At 39.3% G+C, this 17,417-nt stretch overlaps 2 protein-coding genes across 7 annotated transcripts in view; both read right to left on the reverse strand.

The window, feature by feature from the left end:
* Positions 1-17,417, reverse strand: part of LOC308198051 (nuclear pore complex protein Nup153-like) — a 120,572-nt gene that overhangs the window by 88,386 nt on the left and 14,769 nt on the right. The window lies entirely within an intron of this gene.
* Positions 1-17,417, reverse strand: part of LOC308198057 (uncharacterized protein) — a 111,065-nt gene that overhangs the window by 71,344 nt on the left and 22,304 nt on the right. For 2 of the 5 annotated variants that reach the window (XM_080599606.1, XM_080599604.1), the window contains exons 1-3: positions 5,782-8,060; positions 5,023-5,217; positions 4,160-4,508 (exon numbers count right to left, since the gene is read on the reverse strand). The gene's annotated coding sequence lies outside the window, so the exon portion shown is untranslated. Of the gene's footprint in view, positions 1-4,159; positions 4,509-5,022; positions 5,218-5,781; positions 8,061-17,417 lie in introns of those variants that run through there. The other 3 variants (XM_080599608.1, XM_080599605.1, XM_080599607.1) reach the window with 3 other exon arrangements.

Below are 17,417 nucleotides of genomic sequence, written 5' to 3' on the forward strand. Positions count from 1 at the left end.
CAGGGAGCATAGGAGCTGTAGTTGTAGTCAGCGTAAGCATCGTAACTCCTCTGCGAGTAGTAGTTCTGGTAATCTTGGCAATAATCATTATGGTTGTATGACTGGTACCGCTGCAATTCTGCTTTCAGTCTGAAACATGAGAAGTTGCATACAGTCAGAGAACAAGAGACTGTAAACCCAGTTCTGAACTTAAACAATTTGTCAGCTTACATACTTCAAAGCTTAAAAGGAAGCTTTCCTAAACAGTCACCTAAGTGACAGCTTAAGTCACAGCTCAAAACCTCATTTCTATAGAAGCAAGCATCCTCACCTTTGCCAATACCAGAAGGAATTGTTCTCATGGATTAACTCCAGAGCCTTGACATGGTTACCTGTACACATCAAGTATTTTTAGCGTTGGCATAAGCAAGCTGCTGCTATGTCTCTGTGCTTTGCTAAAGATTGATTTAAGACCAGAGACATTTATCAAGCACAGCTGCTTTAAAGATGCAGTCTTAACCCTTCTATCTTTTGTTTGGTTAATTACTAGATCTTATTTCCAGAAAGAAGTGAATGGAGTCAGATTATCCATTTCAAAGAAGCATCTGACGCTGCCTGTCAGTTTGCCATGTCTACCTCCACCTGCTCAGTTTTTTTGTTTGTTTAAAGTCCATTAAACATTCAACAGCTGCCAACTATACCGCTCAGGTGAAGTCAGTCTTGCTTAACAACACAATCGCGATTCTCCAGCATGACGCCTTATTATTAGTGGGAGAATTACAAAATACACTGGTTCTTAAGAAGAAAGGGCCAGCTGATTAGCTTTCACTACTTTCCCTTTCAAGATTTTCTCAGGGGCAGCTTCAGACTAATGACAAGAACCAAGACAAGTGCTATCTGTACTAAAACTGAGGTACACTGCATAAAGAACATTCAGATAACCCAGCTGCATATTCAAAAAAATCCGCTGTTTAGACTTGTCTTCACTGATTCTGTACAGGCAGACCTCCTGTGTTTGCAGTGCCCAGTTTCTCTCACTTGAATTGGGGATGCAGAGAAGTGAGTTCTATGCTTTTGGGGAAGAATACAAGCTGAAGGCATTCTGAAATAGCTTCCAAACTAAGCAAACATGAGGGACAAACTAATCCAATGGCTGGGTATTTCAATGCTAAGAGAGCACGGTACTCAGCCATTCAGAAACGTATTACTGATGTGTATTTTAATACCTACATTTGTTTCAATACTGCAAAGCTACACAAGTTCTAATAAAGAGGTAATCCATTGTCTTGTTACTGTAGTAAACAAACAGAAGATACATCATCTTACGTCTTCTGCTTCCAACTGCACTCTTCCTACATACAGTTGTGTAGGGAAGGAAAATCTGAAAATACTGTTGACGTTCTTCTGGATAGCCGAAGCAAGAAAACATGTTTGTGGCTTATTCTTGTTTTCAAAATAAAACAATATTAATTTAATCAAAAAATTTTGGCAAAGAAGTTTGGACAGTGCTCTCTTGGAGAAGAGCATTTCCATTCTAAAGCAGAAGGAGGCAACATTTGCAGAATTATGCTAGGTAAACAGAAACAGAAGTGTCATTTTTTACTATTTAACAGAACACACAAGCTAACCTCATGAACATACTGAAATTGTTTATATGAAGTCCTGTTTTGTCAGTATCCTGGATCAAAGTTCATCAAATTTGGTATCAATTCTTTAACCGTTCAGAGACCTGAATTGCCTTAAATAAGTGATAGAACTGAGCCGGTAGAGTAAGAAACCCTCTCAGGAAGTGCTAAGCTTTAAACTCCCCATTGCCCTAAGCTCATGAAAAGCAAAAAATAGCATTCTAAACCTGTTCTAGTAATAACGCCTTTGGCTTTCTCCCTGCGTTCCCATTTTTTCCCCCCACTTCTTTCCTGTCAGCCCACTGTAAAACTAGTTATGTGCTTCTCTCAAACTAGAGGGAAAGCTCTAAGAACAAGAACTCCCTAGCATATAAAACCACTTGTTGTCCCTTCTACCTTATACAGGCCCAAACCTGAAAATATTTACCAATGCATTCAGCTTTGCTGCTGTTGAGAAACAAGGCTGGTTGCAATGGCAGCTAAGCCCAAGTTGCGCTGTCTGGCTAGACTTAACAGTTGGATTCCCCCAGCCATCCTGAAGCAGGTTGATGAATCCAGGGAGTCAAAACATAGGACTTCTGCATTTCTGGTTTTGTAGACTGCATCCTGTGTACAGGCACTACAGCAAGGGCCACAGACTTTCCAAAGGCAGAGCTACAAGAATCTGATTATTTAGAATAACTGTATCAATGCACAACTCCTTGGTTACCTTTTAGAAATTCCTATGCTCAGCCGGATTCCTTTTCCCCCCAGACCTGGTGCGTTCTGGCAGTCTTGCAGTGCCCTCATCTGATCACCTTGCTCACCAAATCTGTCATAGGCATACCCTCTACTATTTTCAAAAGGGAGAAAACCAACTCTAGTATGCATAACTGTTACAAAGCTAACGAATTCAGTTTCTGTCTTCTACAAAAAACAGAAGATAGCAGCTACTATAGCTTCTATTACTTAAGCAACCTCTCTGGCATGTGCACGTGCACAGAAAAGGCTTTCACCAAATTAAAAAACTTGGGCCAGAAGCAAAAAGCTTATTCCTTGGTAGCATTAAGATGCAACTCACTGAGAGCCAGCAAAACAATACATTTTAAGTGCTCTCTGCATAAGTAATCAGATTCCATATTTCTGCATATACAGCAGTTAATCAGTTAGCACTAACCCACTCCTTTTGGAGCCACAAACTTTATTGGTCACAAACACCAAGAGCTGGCTGTAATTATCTGAACCAGTATTAACCGGTACCTCTGAACTCTTCAAACAAAAATATCTTTCAGGTGCTCTTAGAAGAACAACATCAATTGCCTGCAACAATTTGATGGCTTTGCTAAACGGAGCACTGAAAAGCACAGTGGTACAGTTTCTTTTGTAGCCTGTTCAGAAATTATAGCCCCATGCCTACAGCTTCAAATCAGGCCAAGCTTACCAGCCCAACTCTTACAGCTTAAGTTCACTGCACTCGAATGCCTTCAAGACGTGCTTTTAGGAGCCATGGAGAAGAACCCTCTGGTAAGACCACCATTATAAAGTACTGAGTGTTGTTTTACACTTAAAATAGAACTATCTGTTACAGTCATTCATCAGCTTTCCCTAGGCTGCTGCTCTCTCACTACTGAATGTGATCCTGCTCTCAGTTTCCCACTAACTTTTTCCCCCAGCGGTTATGGCCTCTTTTCATCTATGACACTTTTAAGGGACTACACCGTGTTGAAAAATGCTGGTTAACATTTCCTTTTACACAAGGTGCCTCATCGAATTTTCCTGACTAAACCAGACCCCAGAACCTTAACTAGAAGAGGAAGCACACAAACACACACGCCTCCCTGGCCACCATATCTCCCCAAAACATATCTGTTCAGTAACAGACCAACTGTAAGAATACTGCGATTAAAATCAGTATAGCTCTATACACTGCTTTTGTTCGGGATTACTAGCTAATGTCCTTCCCCTTACCCCTTCTGGAATTAATACTGAATTCTGTACTCCAAAACGCGGTTCTTAAGTCATACAAATGACATTTAACAATCAGAATTTTTCCACACAGTGATCCTCAATAAAAACTTCAATCCTCTACTGCAGTCTTTCAACAAATTAAAGGAATACAAAACTGGCTAATAACTGTTCAGTGATTTTTGGACCTTTGTAGCACTAGAGTAACAGCAGTACACTCTGCAGCATAGTTGCAAGTATGTGGGAATAATCTCTTTTTTTCTCTGAAAAGTGTGAGGCCTCTATTTCACCCTACTAAAGATTTTACCACCAACTGTACTGCTAGCATTGAGACACTGCAACTTCTGTGCTTGTATGAGATGCAGGACAGGTTCCTTAAGGTGTCGCAATTTTTTGTCTAAACCTAGTGTTGAGATCAAAAAAGGGATTGCTACTAATTTCGTACGTATCAATAACCAGGACAGAAGACATGCTGCATATAGGAATTAAACTTTTTCTAAAGCTCTAGTACATGAACATATCAAATCCCGCAGATTTTTTCTAGTATGGTTTCAGAGGTCTTACTTGATGGACATAAGCGCACAAGTGAAGACAAAAGATACTCTGTTTACCTGAAGTACTGGTTTGGACCCCAAATGAAAAAGCTGGCTTTGCTTGCTCAGGTTCCTTCTCTGATGGTTTAACGAAACTGAAGTTGAACATAGGTTTTGCTGTGCTCTCTTCTTTTGTACGCTCGGACTTCCCAACTGAAAAGCTAGGCTGTGTCTTTGACTCTTCAGTGTCAGCTTTCTTTCCAAACACTAACGGAGCAGCAGTAGTGACAGAATCCTGCTTCTCTTCTGTCCTTCCCAAAATAAACTGTGAGGCAGCTGCAGACTCTGCACCTGAACACTCTGAGTGAACACCGAATGTAAATGATGGCAAGGCAGCATTTTGTGGACGCAGTCGCAGTACCAAAACCTGCAGAAATAAGTGAATGTCAAGTCCGTAACCCACGGTGTATCTGCAGTACGTGAAGGCTTGAACTACATTCTAGTCCTGATCTTTCCAGTCAAAACTGTTTAACAAACAACCAACCAAACAGTAAAACAAACAAGAAAACCCCATGCTTCCTCTCTACATAAAACTTTTCACAACTGTGTTTTCTGCCCACCACCTGGCTTTAAAAAGTATACGAACTTCTTTGAAAGATCATGTTTTTAGTCTGAACTCCAAATGAACAACGTGTAGGGCATGTAAAGAACAAGCACGTCATTAATGAAAGCTTTTCTCTAAAAAGGATAAACTTATTCTTGGGGAAAAGTGTGGAAACAGAAGTTATCTAGGCAATATTCCTACAGGAAAAACGAATAATTTTGCCACACCTCAAAGGAAAAAATAATTGTGCTTAACAGGTAAGAAAATAAAAAAAATCAGAGCAAACCAAAAAATAAATCACAGAATATGCATCCTCGTTTTAATCATTAAGTATTACCTCTGAGCTCTGCTTTGGTGCTTGGCTTTGCACTTTCACAGGCTACACACTTCGTGGCCTCTGCTTTGTTTTGAACCAAGCAGGTCTCCCAATCCCAGCTTCCTTCAGGCTTCTTAAATTTGTCTAAATCCAGAAATTCTCCAGAAGGAGCAGAAAATGCAGATGCACTGCTACTGGTCACAGGTGTTGGACCCTCTGTGAGACAAACAAGACAGTTAACCATCCTGTTTGAACATGAACTATAAAATGAACATTAACTTTTAAATTTGATTTGTCAAATCCCACAGAAATGTTCAAAACTACTCCGCAATTCCCCCCCCCCCGCCCCTGAAAAAAATAAAAGCCACCAAAAACCCACAAAGAAACAAACAAACAAACAAAAAAACCAGAGTGGAACTCAAAGCTTCCAAACAACACACAACTCTGTTCAGCACACAAGCTTCTGCTGCTGTTGACGACAGTGTAACCTCCATAAAGAGGCCTGACAGGTGCCTTTTAAAAAAAAGGTGCCTTTTAAGAGAGAAGCAGAAGATAACGCTTCAAATTCAAAACCGGAAAGACAAGAATGGCTCTTCCCTTCCACGGCACACGCAGAAAACTTTTATCCTAGTATTACTTGCATCGCTCTTCCTCCTGACAAGTGCAACGTAACCGTGCAATTCACTGCACCATGGTCACAGTAAACCCCTCATTTCCGACTGACCGCTCAGAGGTTGGAAGTCCAAGAGAATCAACTCTGTCTGAAATCCATTATCTTACCTCAGGAAATTTCAGTCTTACCGCACAGGATGATTACAAAAGCCCGGTCTAGTCCATCTTAATTTGTTTCTTCCACGATATATTTGCACAGGTGTTTTTCGATGTAATGGCATGTTAAATGACTTTTAGAGTCAAAGTTAGAATTAGAATCGTATTTTAAAAACAATACAACCACGCTCAAAATCAATTACGGTCACACACAATGGGAAACAACCCAGTACTGCCCTGAAGAAGTTACCCAGCGGGTCACTCGCTTTCTTGAAGCCTACCACTGACCTTCATAGGCATCTCTCTGCTTTAGCTTAAGACTAGTTAAGACTACACTGTCTTGAAATCTGGCTTCACATCTCCCCTCAATTACATACAAACGGTGAGTAGAGGCATTTTGGACACATTCTGTAATTTTTTTTACTTATTTTTTGAAAGAGAAAAACGCAGTCATTTTTAACTCTTTCTATGGAGTTCTCATTTTCGCCAGTGAAAAATCACTATGTTGTTTTTAAATTAAGTCACTCACTTCAGCCATCTTCCCTCACCAGCTGCAAAGCCGGGGGTATCTGCATTGATCCAGCTCCGTACTAATACATTTCACAATCAGTTCAATTTATGCGACAGGCTGGAACCTGGGCTGAGACCTCTGAAGTGCCTGTAAACCAATCCTGCAGACAGCCGCTAACCCATCAACCGTACCTGGGAATCCTGTTGCTTAAAATATTCCATATATGCAACGTACTTTTATTCTGTACAAGATTCACAGAGGCTAGGATGGAAACAACAGGAAAAAAAGGACCATACCTGGTTTCTCAGACTGACAGGCTACACATTTGTTATCTTCCGTCTTATTTGGTACAAGGCATATTCCACAGTCCCAAGAGCCTTTCGCCTTCTTAAATTTGTCTACAAAGCCCAGAGTGGCTGTTGTGTCAGTGCTGCTCGAGGAGGATGTCACTGTCACCGAGCTGTCTGTGACCACTGGTCATGTCAGAGCAGGCATTACTCCCGTTCCAGGTTTTGGTGTCTCACATGCTATACATTTTGTAGCTTCCGGTTTGTTTTGGACAAGACATGTATCACAATCCCACGTTCCAGGTACTGTTTTGAATTTGTCTCCAAAGCCCAGCATCCCTGCTGGGGGCGCTGCTGGCTTTGAGGTGTCGCATTGACTTGAACTTACTGTCTGTTTCATACTCTCAACTGTTGAGGCTTTAGTAGCTTGACAAGTTACACATTTGTCCTTTATGTCTTTGTTTTGCAGAAAAGGGTCACATGTATCAGATTGCCAGTACGATGCTTGTTTAGAAGTCTCTTTACCTGCAGAAAAAGTTGTTATTGCAGGCCTAGTATAAACCACTGTGCTTGTTGTAGGTTGTGCAGACGTAGAAGAGCGTGTTTTCAACAATCCAAAGTCTAGGAAGCAAGAAAAAAAAGTCTTCCTGTTAGCGCAGCACCTCACTACATGTAACTAAGTGACTTTACTAGAGGGCAAAAATTTCAACTCAGGTGCCAATGGTTACAACTAGACATTCAGACCGAGCGCAACAGGAAGTCCCCAGAAATCTTATCTAAACGGATGAAATTTCATCTGCTGCACTGGGTCACAACAGAACATTTCGTTAAAGCTTCATTTAACTCTTTGTTTCCAAGCAAGCTTTAAATCAACATTTTCACTGGTCGATACAAGTACAAACAGACAGTAGCTGACTGAAATCTGACAGTCCAACGTGGAATGGAAATAATACAATTTGATTAAGACGCGATGCCCAATCGAATCAAATTTCTAAAGCTCCTCCTTCCGTAGCAGATGACTCAAATCTACTCCAGTAACTGTACAGAAGTTTGTACTCGGAGCAGCAATCCATGCGGTATTTTCCCACAGATGCTGAATATTAATTAAATAATAAAAACTCAAGACAATTGAACAACTGTCTAATTTTCTATAATCTTTTTCAAAATGCATCGGACACAGGACAACTCCTTATTTAAAAGGTGGCAATTTTAACAGGAAAGACAAGCTACTAATACAGAAAGACTAAAGGAAATGCATCTTAAACAGCAGCTCAAGTTGCTTGTAAATCTACCTTGAACATAGTTGTTTTGTGGTTTGTTTGTTGGTTTTTTTTTAGTCAAAAATGAAGTCTTTGAACAATGTGGATTTAGATTCTGCTTCTTTTAAACCGATAAAGAAAGTGAATGTCACTTCACTCAGAGGTCTTTCCTTAAACAAAATGCACAATGTATTTTCTCTCACTTAGCTCTTTCCAGTAGAGAAATGTGCTGCCTTCTTCACAAGTATGTAAGTTAGAAGAAGACTTTTGGGAAAAGATCAAATTCAATAAAGCCCTTTTTCTTAAGAGATATCTTTTCCACAGACACACTTTATGAAACTGTTGAAAACAATTGCAATTGCTTAAAAACAAAATTCAGAAAAGGGTTTTTAACGTAAAACACTCCACTTCTGTTTGCAGTTTAAATTTTAATCCACAGGAGCCATTGTAAGCTAAGGCCCACAGATTCGCAGCTTTCGCCATGTATTTGGAACTGAAGCTCTTTCCTATTCTTTCTTCACCTGGGCTGAAGGTGGGACAGGAGTGTTGAGTTTTACAAACATTTCCTTTTCAATTCCACAAATTGTATTTACTTAAAATGAAACACCGATTATCTGGCTAATTCTCTTAGTACCTCATTTACAATTACATCCTAACACGTAAAGGAGATGCAACCCATCTGCTTTTCATCTTGCAGTTTTACTTCCAGCAACAAACACCACTTAGAATAGAAGGGGGCAGATGCACCCTAACAAACGCAGCGCTTAATGTAATGCTCTCCTACATTCATATTTATAGCAGATACTCTATTAACCATAAGTCGTGTGTTGGTTTTTTTTTAATAAAAAATGCTAGCGTATTTTTTGCAGCATCTTTTTAAAAGGAGTTCATTATCTCTCCAGGATTTTTTAGAACGTCTAAGACGCTTCCTTCCTTTAAGACGTGGGCAGTGGTGAAGGGACCACCAGCAAAATCTTTGACCTCCTCTTTCTGTGTGTTGATGTTGGTTGAGGTGGTGGTGTCTTTTGAAACAAAAGAAAACAAAAACAGCTTTCACAATGTGACCTAGTTAGAGCAGATTATACTCACTTTTGTTAGAAACAAGAATTTCCAGCTTTCATGCTTCTCACATAAGAATCTTCACAAATTCTACTTACTTTGCAATGCTTTATGATTACAAGCAAAACAAAAAGCAACAAAACAAAAAAAAAAATATAAAAGCAGATCTGTCACTGGAAAAATACTGCAGAAGTCCAACACTGCCTGGAATTGCTAGCATGCGCAGACAGGACAGATTGAAGATTTAATAAAGAAAAAAAGGAAAATCAGCACTTCAGATCTGAAGTGCTAAAGTTTCAGTTACCTAGGGTAAGAAAGGGCGTCACTGGAGTACCACTGGGTCCAGAAAGTTCTGCCGATTTTACAACGGGAACACTAAATGTAAACCCAATCTGCTATGAACAAGAGAGATTTTTCAGATTCTCAAGCCACAGGAACTTCAATCGAATGCACACACAAAACCAAATCTGAAAGCTGCTCTTCACATTTGTAGCACGCATGCTGAATGACAAATTATAAGCCAGAAGCCTACATACTTTTCTCCATCAAGGCAGATTCTGCTTTAGTGTTCTGCAACAGCCTACTAAATGCCTAAGAAAAAAAGTCAAGCTCCTTTATTATTTTACTTACAGAAGACGTAGGTAGCACTTCTGCCTCAGTAGATTTCACAACTGGAGATGAAAACGCAAACTCAGGACTGCTAACAGTACTTGTTGGTTGTATCTGTATTTTCAAAAGAATTAAAGGTTTATATTTAAGAGCAACAACTACCTGAATTCACTACCCAACAGAAGTCCCGCAGTGACGTCGAAAAACCTGATGTTTGAGTTATTTTGCAGATAAAAGTAATAATAAAACACAGGGAAGTTTCCAAGTGGGTATAGGACAATATCTTCAAAACCAAATTCCAGAAACTGAGAGGAAAAGCTGGAGATGCTACTTAGGTCTAAATGCACGGAAAAGCAAGCCAGGAAGCTGAAGAACGGCAAACTCAGCCCAATGATACTCCAAGAACTTCAGCAAACACCTCAACATGTTAAAGCAGCTGTCTACTTCAAACCGTACAAAAAATATTTCAAGTACTCTGGAACAGATTAATGTTTATTTTATTGCAATAATATGCCAATTATTGCACCCTAGGCTCATTCTATGTGAGGCTTATATGACCACGTTACCTCTAATTTAATAACTTAAATAAAGTTGTGGTTTAACCATTGCAGGCAACTAAGCACCACACAGCCACTCGCTCACTCCCTCCAAATGGAACAGGGAAAAGAACTGGAAGTAAAGAAGTAAAGTTGTTAAATTTGAGGTAGCATTAATGACTCATCGCATGTAATGGCTACCTGGAAAGACAAATGCCATAACCCTGTACATACTCCCCACTCCTTCCCCTTCTTTCCCCCAGCATTTATTGCTGAGCACGATGCTAAATGGTGTGGAATATCCCTTCGGTCCTCTGGGCTCCGCTGTCCTGGCTGAGTGCCCTCCCAGCCTCTTGTGCATCCCCGACCTCCTCGCTGGCAGGGCAGCGTGAGACACAGAAAAGGACTTGTCACTGTGTAAGCACTGCTCAGCAACAGCTAAAACACCAGTGCCTTACCAACACTGTTTTGCTCACAAATCTGCAACACAGCATCATCTACTACGAAGAAAATTAACTCTACCCCTGCCAAAACCACTATAAATAACTTGGCATAAAGTCCACACCCCCCTTCCCCCGCAGACTTCCACAGCATTTGAAGCAGTTATACAATCACGTTAAATGGGAGTTGGCAGGCTCTAAGACTGAGAGAAGCAGAATCAAAACATTTATGCCTTTTTCCCCAAACTGGCATACAACCCCAATTCATTCAGCTGCGTAGAAACTAATATTTGTTAGTTTCATGAGCACCACAGAAAAAGTCAACTCGCAATAAAGCAGTATACTCATTGTAAACATTATTTATAGCATAAAGATTTACCTTGCCCGCCGCCATCGCTGCTGCATCTGCCATGCCTGCCGCCTCCGTTGAATTTGCCACGCTTGTCGTTGCCGCTGTTGACCTTGATATGTCCTTTGTCATCAGCAGGTATGGCATGCCCGCCGCCATTATTGGACATGTCAAGCCTGAGGGCACTGTTGAACACGTTATGCCTGACGTCGCCGTTGTATAAATCATGTCCTCCACCTCCTCCTCTGATAGATCTGTCAAGTCCTCCACCTCTGATGGATCTGTCATGCCCTCCACCTCTGATGGATCTGTCATGCCCTCCACCTCTGATGGATTTGCCATGCCCGTCGCAGCTGCTGGAGTTGCCGTGCTCATTGCTGCTGTTGAAACAGCGCTCGGTGACGCTGAGACAGCGCTACTACCAACGAAACTAGAATTGAACTGAGGCAGCGATGCAGCACTGATGGGTAGGGGTATGTTCGGTAGCACTGGTTCCTCCACTTCCTAAAGTTGCAAATTTTAATTTTTCTTATACAAGACATACTACTTTCTCACCCCATCCCACCCAATTTATTAACAAAATTAAATAGAACAAAAATCCATACAAATTAAGAGAAAGCAAGTTTCCAGAAGAAATCCCGATCTCCCCACCTCTGTCTACCACGTCATTTTAATTTATGGCAGGCCTGCTTCCACATTATACTCTATTCAACAACTGTACAGCAAGAACACTGAAAGTTAACTCAAAACCTGTGCAGAACAGAGATGCACAGATCACATTTTTTTTCTTTCTTTTCTATACTTTAGTCATCAAAGCTCTGGAGAAGCATCATCCTTTCTAACTACCCTCGCATGGCTTCAATTAAGAGTACACTCTCAAGACAAGTGAGAAAGTGTTCCTCTTGCAAAATTAGGCGGGATAGCTGCCAAAGTTTCTAAAGTCACTACAGCAGTGAACGTGGAAAAAGGTAATGTTTAAAGAAGCAGGTAGGTTCAACAACCAAACTAAACACAAAAAGCACCAAAGAAAGTCAGACTAGCAGCACTGAAGATTGTGTTCTGGTAAATACAGTCTATACCATGTATCAGGATGCAAATATAAAAATCAGAAAACAGCCTCTTAACAACTTCAATTTTCATCCCTGCCACTTACTTTATTTGATTACTAAGATTGGATGAGTTATGTTTTAAATGGCATAGGAAATCTGACCAAAATTTGTACAGTACTATCATGATCTACTTAGAAATGACTAGGAAGGGATGTAAGTTGGTACTACTGATATTCAGTGCATCCTGTAGCTTACATCTGTTTCACAGTTTTGATTTGAAAAGTTTATGGAACTTTTGATATTTGGACCATTATTTTATTTGCGTTACAGGAATAAACAACAGTGTTTATGATTTCTTTATATTGCATCATCTGGAAGTCCCATTTAATGATTTGAAACTTAAATTAACTTAAATACTTAATATTAACTTAATATTAATTAAATACTTAATGTTAACGTAAATACTTAAATTAACTTACAGGCAGCTTATATAACATCCAATAAAAGAAAAAATAATCTGAATATTCATGGTCATAGTTTTATGGAATAGATTTTTCCTATTAAAATGAGAAAAAAACTCTCTCACAATGAGTTTGGTGAGTATCAAAAACTGAGTCATCGTTAGCAGACATGCAGAATGCTCTCTTCTACTACTCTTTTTCACACTCTTGGCCTGTATCTTTCTGTATGACTTAAATATGAAACCAAAAATTAAGCTTTTTTTTTCTTTTTATACTTGGCACTCGTTTCAAGTATCATTCCTGTAGAAAAACTATACAAACCTTCACCAAAACTTCTCTTCTTAGGACTCATTCATTCAATTGCTAACGAGAAATGTTATAGTTTGAAGAATCTCCAAGGTAAGAGAATTAAAAATTTCAAAATTACATAAGCAAAGTTCAGGTATTCAAACACAGGAAATCAATTGGAGCCTGCTCTGAAACCCACAAGAAAACAAAAACAATGCAAAAATAAAGCGGTATTGTTATAATTTACTATGATGCAATAAAACTGACACACTTAGCTAGTTACTTCAGTAAGCTCAGTGACAGCAATTAATTTAAGAGTCACTTACCTGTTCTTGTACAGCTCTTGATAAATAGTGTATTCCTCTTTCCCTTCTCATTTTGCCGCCTCCGCTACTCACTCCTGAAGACAGACCATTGGACGCAGCAGTACTGAATTTGTAGCTGGTCACATTGCTAGCACACGACAGTACAGAAGTTGGGGGAAACAAGAGAAAAAAAAATTACCAGCCAAATTTTTTTTTCAAGATATTAGAGCTGTTATTAGTCCTAGAATTGAAACCTGCTGATCAGAAAAAAACTAAAGCTGTCTCACAAGTTGCTAAACGCTGGTAAATACTTGATGTTCTAAATAGGAAAAACTTTATTAACAGCAGCAATGAAAAGGACATACATAAGTGCACCGTTCACACGGGAACAATGACTAAGCCAGAAGACCTGAAATAGAAGAGCTGATTTAGATTGTTATTTTCCAGTGCTTCCTTTAAATAGGACTGGTTCTCTGATTCTGCGATGCACGTGTATCTTTTGCAGGGATATAAAAGAACAGCTCACAAAAATACAGAAAGAGTGCACATATGCACACATACACATGGGAAACACTGCCAACAGCTCTGATAGAATAGGGATGCCTTAGACTTGTGTGGCAAGGTAATATGGCCTAAGCTTCAGAAGCAGCTCTGGCTTTCATGTGGCCATCAGCAGAAACAGCAGAGGTGTTTGGGTATGCCAACATTCCAGAAGTCTTTTCAGACATGAATACAGATCCCTTTTGTAAGGCATACAAAGGCGTTTTTCTGGTACTTAAAAAAGCCTAGCTCAAAACCAGAAAGATATCCTAATCCAAGAGCAAATGGGGAAAAAATAACCCAAACCAGAAGTGGAATAGGGAATAACTCTAACAAAAGTACTATGGCAAGAAAATGAAGTATGCCTGGAAAAACCGTGACATCAAAGCTTATCTTGCAGCCAATCAGTCAGTCAGTACAGAAGTGCATTAGATCGCACTGGAAGACACCAGGTCAAACTCCCACAATACTGAGGAGGAGAACTGGTCTAAACTTGTCAAATACTTGACAACAGCCTGCTTAGCACTGTAACTGCATAGAGGAAGACAGATCCCTAAGGCATATGCTCAGACTTTTCTCTAATCCAAACTGTCAATCCATTAGAATTCTGAAAAAAGTCTTACATCAAAATAGATCTTCATTCAGACAACTATCGCTTGCCCATAACAGCCCATATTCCTCTTTCTGTTAACACCTGTGAGCTTCAAGGGGGCAAAGACAATTGTCAGCCTTCAAGCAAGTCTAATCTACAATTGGACTCAGGTTTAAAATATATACACACACACACACACACACAGATATATAGCATTGGTGGGCCAGAGATTTACTGAGTATTCCAACTCAACTGTCCAAAGGGACTCTTGCCAGCAGATCAGTGTGGTGCTCCTGCTCCAGAACATGGCACCCAACAGAGACCAGCATCACAAAAAACACTACCACCACTACCTACTCTACAAACAAAAGGTAGGGCACTGCAATAAACTTTGTGAACGAAATCAAAAGCAGTATGAGTTTGCTCTATCTCCTTCCTAAATGGAGAAGTAGAAAGGAGTTCTAACAGAGACAATTTAGAACAGTTTGAAAAAAACATAATTACAACCCAGCACCTGATTGCACCTGTACCAGAACCTTAAAGCCAGTCGCTTCCACCCCTAAAAAGGTGGTTGTTGTGAAGTCCAACTTTTAGATGCCAAAACAAAGTGTTGAGTTCTTTCTGCAAGCCAAAGAATGCCCATGGTCACATAAGAATTGCTTGGCAGATGAGCATAGAGTCAACAAAATTCCCTGCTACTGTTCTTTGAAAAGAGCGACTCCCTAAAAACCGAGTGCAAAGTCTCTTAACTCAAGCATTATTACCCAAAACACCATTTGCCCAGAAGGAAGAGCCATCAATATTATCTGGAGGATAACTCATTTGACCTAAACCAAGAAAGCAGTATAACACAAAGCAGTCTCCTCAAGAAGAAATTCAATTAATTCTGCTGGATTTTTTTTATTTTAGAGATGAGTTAGCATTTGGCCTCAAATGATCCTAAAGAACACATGGTCTTCATGTGAACTCAAAGCAGACAATTAACTTCATCATGAAAGGAGTATTAAAAAAAAGAATAATAAATCATAAATCTTCCTCCATGTTTTTGCTTAAAAAATAAAGAAAAAAACACATCAATAAACATCCTCCTGAACTGTAACTCACTTCCCCTACTTCACCTTCTAAAGAATACTTCAGAAAGAATCATCCCATTAGGACAGAGCTTTCAAACTGCAAGCAATTAAATAGCTAAAACTAATAGCTTTTCCCCTAGGGAACATTAGGAGGGACAAATTATTTTGTTATAAGTAAACTGAGTTATAAACCATGAAATATCTGTCAAAGCAAAATTTGTAACGCTACAGATTTAGTTAAACTACAAAATGAGCCATATTTCCTGTAGAAGGAAAAAATTAGGCCTCCAATAGCAAAGATCCTTTCTGTGGATACAGAAAACGTGCCTCATTTCCCATCTTCGTATCCTACTCAGAAGATAAACTTGGGATAAAAAGTGGTGTATCAGTACTTTTATTCTTGCTCATCTTCCTTCCGTTCATAAAAACAACAATTTTCTCAAAGTTATATTGATCTTCAAACACAATCCAGACTTTGCAGCTCCCTCAAAATACAAAATTTTCATTGGATTTCCCATTCCTTTTACTGAGAACTGTCACCACCTTTCAGGTGCAGACTGTACTGAAAAAGGAGATGTCTTTCTTCCTTCAAGTAAGTTTTAAATTAATAGATGTCATACCTTTCAGATGGTTCTGCTCGCTGTTCTGCAGGCAAAGTCTTCTCTCTCATCCCCTGCAAGTTAAGTTTAGTTCAAGACTTAGCTGAATATGTACAGAATACACAAAGTACCAACAACCACTTCATGTGGTTTTTTGTGGTTTTTATTTTATTTATTTATTTTTAATTTTATAGCACTGAATACACCTCACCTACTTAACGTTGTTCCCTAATTCAGCATTGTGGGTACAGTTCAGTTAAATTTTGGGGCTAAAGTAAGCATCACTGCTTCACTCAGCATTGAGGACAAACTGATAGAACACTAAATCAAATTTGTCAAATCCTCTAACAAAGAAAGTAATTATTTTAAACAAAATGACAAAAATTGTGTGTGTGGGGGGGAGAGTTTTCATCAAAACTTGTGTTTACCAACCCCGTAAAAGGGACATACTTTTCTGTTTTCTGTCATTTATGAACAAACAAGGAAAAAAAAAACCTCTACCCCCCTAAAAACTAAGCAGTTGCTGCTACATTCATTTTAGAACTTTACCAAATGGAGATTGTGCTGGCTAAACAATACAGAGATTGAAAGAGTTAAAAGCAATAAGCAACCAGTATTACTGTCCACTTTGATTTCCAGCCTAAGAAGCCCATACACTTAACACGTGGTCATTTGTACACTCAGACTGATACTGGAAACACAGATGTTTTCGCAGAAAGAGATGCCCATTTAATTTTATGGAAAATTTATTAGACTCCATCTACTCCAAAGCAATCAAAACCGATAACTCAGCACATTGTCAGAACTCTCACTGGGAGCACATAGCTCACCTGGAATAGTTTACACAGAACACGAGCATGTTTCATCAGTGACAGCTTTGTGTACATGAGAATATAAAAGGAAAACATTTCTGTCTTTTAATATTCTTTCACTGACAACAGGATGACTCAATAGCACATCATGACATCGTGAAAACAACCACAAGACACTGAGTGTTCCAAAAACAGAATTAAATCCATAAAAGCTCAATCTATTTCACAATGGTTCCCACTGCCTTAAAGCTCGCCTCAAACATACTATCAGTACTTTTTGCAAAGATAGGATAACAATTGGTTTGAGAAACATTCCAAGACTGGAAAAAAAAAACAGGCACATAAGGACTCAAAAATGTACTCACTTGGAACTTTGTGTCTACTCTCTGGCAAATTTTGCTGGACTGAGTAGTTGAAGTCGGTGATGGTTCAGAATACCGCGTATAACGCATCGGTTGACGGTTTACCGTTGGTGTCACAAGTCTCTTAACAGGTGGAGGCTGGAATGCATTCTGGGATTCCAGCTTTGAAAGGGAAACAGCAATCAATTTATCCTTACGTCCACCCAAATTAATTCCAATATTTATTGATGAAAACAAATTACAGAACTATAAACCTCCCCCCATCGGTCTTGGCACTCAGTGAATACGATTTGAAAATTCTGAAGACCGTTCAACTTGTAGAGGGAAATCACCAGAAAACCAGTAACGAAATCCATAAAGCTATATATAAGTAGCCAAAGTCTGACTGAATTCCATTTCAAAATTTGGCAGTTAGCTTCATAGACAAAATAATTCATGCTACCATAATTAAAATAACCCATGTTCCTAGAATATGCTCCTATCTTTTCCTCTGCCCACACTGTGATTTTTTTTTTTC

The sequence above is a fragment of the Anser brachyrhynchus genome (assembly GCF_964034855.1).
Source record: "Anser brachyrhynchus genome assembly, chromosome: 7".
NCBI lineage: Eukaryota > Metazoa > Chordata > Aves > Anseriformes > Anatidae > Anser > Anser brachyrhynchus.